We start from the raw sequence: 3,815 nt of genomic DNA on the forward strand, positions 1-3,815 counted from the left end.
AGGTGAAGTGGGGGCGCTGTTGTCGATGACGAGTCTATTTCTACGAGTATTTCGGTGCTCCAGCTGCAACGATCTCTGGGACAGAGATTGCTTTCAACTCAGATACAGCCCACAACAGAAGCTGGCACGCAAAAGCAGCGAGTAATAGGAAACTGCCGTGCACAGTACTAGTGATGGTCTGACTGGAAACATAAAATAAATGTTTGTATTTGCGTGTCACGGTCAACTTCCATCTTACATTATTTAGTATTTTAGTGATTTTGTATTATTTAGTAACTTAGTGATTGTATTTTGTTATTTAGCATATTGTTTTCTATTTTTTTTCTTGTACCTTGTGACCATTTCCTTTCCTTCCAGGGATTATGTAAGAGTTAATAAATAAATAAATAAATAAATAAATAAATAAATAAATAAATAAATAAATAAATAAATAATATATATATATATATAATAAATAAATAAATAAATAAATAAATAAATAAATAAATAAATAAATCATTGCGTGCAATCTTCACACTGGTAATAGCCTAGCCTAATCGCACAGGTTTATAGTCCATGTTATTTATTTATTTATTTATTTATTTATTTATTTATTTATTTATTTATTTATTTATTTATTTATTTATTTATTTATTTATTTATTTATTTATTAGTGCCTCAAATGCGTAACTGTGAATAAGTTGTGCGGGTGTGCCACAATACGACAATACTTCCGCTGAGACACAACTTGTCGGGTATGTGTGACGTGCATGCACGAATCAAATCAGTAACACTTTAAAGAGCCACGCATGCGCGAGATACTATATCCGTCATTTTGAATCTGTCAGCGAGCAATGCATTTGCAATAACCACAAATTATTCATCTGCTGATACGTGAATTAAATATTTTAAACTTTTCAGATATAGTTGCAGATCGTGGACACTACCATCAGAATTTTCCATTGAGAATGTAAATGTTTGTTTGACGGTTGCACTAATCCACATGTCACTAGAAAGTTCGTGAACTTCGCTGCATGTGTTCCTCAAATCGGCCAGTATTTCGCGCTTTGGTCCGATGAATCACTGCCAACTTGACTTCCAACTTGGACATCGTTTCCTTCACTCCAGAAATTAAACCACTGATACATTGCCTAATCACAGTCCCTCCACAAAGGGACTGTGGCCTAATAAGGTTAGCAAACCCGGCTAGCTCATCTCTGTAAGATCCTTGTTTAAATCACTGGTGTCATATTGAATGTGTGAATTTTCTGTGTTTTCAATAACTATTACCAGTGCCAAATTACCCAATAAGCATACATTTAGAGACACCACTGTGTGTGTGCATACCTAGTTTGAAATGGAACAATTTTGAATGCAATAAAATCACGCGTAGAACTCACTCCAGCACGAAACTGGTAGCGCCCAACTAGTTGTCGGTTGAATTATTTTGCAATAGACACCTGTTAGGACCTGCATATTTATATGAAATGTTTCTAAGTTTCGTTGGGAATTATTTTTTAAAGAATTTGGTGAAATGATTTTATATATTCGTAAAAGGGACGTTGTTGCTTCCACGATGGCCTGCGGACGACTGACTTCGTCCGGTCGAAGCGTTCAATCCAGACTGGACGGCGCCCTCTCGTGCCCAATTATCGGGGGGGGGGGGGGGCGGACATCCGGGCATTTTCACCGCCTGGTAACCAACACGGTGAAAACAAAAGCCGAAAACTTTAATTTGGGTTAGTTGTTGAGACTCTTCTGAACATCGTAACAAGATTACCTCTACATGTGCAACATATATATAAATTTGGTTGCTCAGGATTGCCTTAAAGTTGAGTTTGTGCTGTTTTCTCAGGCTCTTCGACCGGCGTTCCCCAGCAGCTCGCACACAGCCCATTGGCGTGCGTCTTATCAACGTAAAACGTTCTGTGATGTAGCTCCGCCCGAGAATACTACAAACAATTGACAAGTCTAGTTCTAGTAATTGACCTGTTTTCAATATGACAAAAAACAAAGTGCTGTGCCATTTCTCGTTAACTCACATGTGCGTGAGTATACACTAACCAATTTTTATTGGGCATATGATGTTGGTATAGACACATAAGGTTGAATGGACATGATACGAAATGTACGCCACAATATTAATTAGTTTTCTAATTCCCTAGCCCTTTGTCTTTGTATGTGTTTAAAATGTATTAAATTTGTGGACACTTTTCATAAAAAAAAAAAACACTTTTCCGAGAATAACATTTTTTGTGCAAACACTGAGTTTAGTTGATAATCAGAGATTATAAAGAAGGGGGTGACTATAAATTAAGTGCCACTGCATACAGATATATCATAAAATAAATATTAAAATGAAGCATTTTCTGATAAGGAAATAACGTTGTGTTGTGCTTACTTTCATAAAAAAAGTTAAAACTCTACAACCTACTGGAAAAAAACGCTCGTCCGTCGTATTCAATATTGATTAATTATATTTTGCCATATCAATTTTGCGTTTTGCATATTTAATTTGTGAGATTTAGTGTTGCTGGGAAACGGAATTCCCTTATAGTTAAAAAAAATTAGGCAACGATGACTCGGGGTCAAATATACATGTTTGTAGTATAATTATAATGAACTGCAATTGTGGCGCAAATTTTTGGGCGGCCATCACAAATTATTGCGTAGTCTAATTTTCGAACTGCTACATAAATCCTACGCCACGTTGAAATGATATAAGGTAGACCAAACCATAACTAGTTCAGTATTCATAAAGGCTTTATTCAGACTGTATGTTGATGGAGAGCGCGAACTACACACTAGTCAAAAAGACAGATCATCAAAAGCAGATATTAAATATAAAAAATAAATACAAGAAGAAGTCGAAAAAGTAAAAAGTTGACGCGGACGACGATGGACAATCACTCATATGATAAGCTCCGCTCGACAAAATCAACAGCGGAGCTAAACACGAAGTAACAACTCACTGTGTGTTCTTATTGATTACTTTGCACATCACATGTAGCAAAAAATTACCGTATTGTCATGAATTTGTTTTTGCGTATCTGTTGACCGACTTTATTAGTTGATTATTAGCTGAATTGCTGTGTTATGTCTGTCATCGTTTAGGCCTATTTGAAGTTTTAGACGGAACTTGGCTCAGTGATTTGGAACTAATTACCAGATAACCGTCGCGATTCTGGCAGTTGGTATCCATAGTTATTAATGTAGTGAACGATTAATCAAAAGATATGACGTATTCAGTACTTAGTGTGATTGGCTTTATGATTGAAGGTTACGCCCTAGAGTCTTTTACTGTTTTGTAATTGGTTAGAGTTTTGAAAATGAATAAAGAGAGTTTGAGTTGGTCTTGGCGAATACTCCACGACAGACGCAGTCGATAGTCCAGTCCAGGGGCGAGCCTTGAGGCAGTCCAGTCTTGGGCGAGTCTTGGTTCAGCCTTGTGAGAGTCTTGGGGACTTTTCCCCTGGGCGCTGTGTCTTATAGAGTGCTCCAAAAGATCGACTAAGACGAGAGTTGAAACGTATTTCGTTGTGTGTGCCTTATTTGACTGTAAAGTTAAAGTGACTTTCCCGATCCCGTACCTCAAGGGGACGAGATATAGAGACGAGACGAGTTTCCCCCCTGACAAGTGTGGAGAACCCCGAGAGAAGAGATTTCCCCCCGTGACAGTATTATCAATATCTTGCACCACCACATCGAGGCAGATTAGTTACCGTACACCATTTGCAGTAATGTGTATAGTCGGATAGGCAGTAATATTTATGTTGTGAAAATAAAATCAGGCGTCCACAAACTATTGACAGATTTACAATACGTGGAATTTGGGT

Source organism: Saccoglossus kowalevskii, chromosome 9 (assembly GCF_978046115.1).
Source record: "Saccoglossus kowalevskii chromosome 9, keSacKowa6.1, whole genome shotgun sequence".
In the NCBI taxonomy this organism is placed as follows: Eukaryota; Metazoa; Hemichordata; class Enteropneusta; family Harrimaniidae; genus Saccoglossus; species Saccoglossus kowalevskii.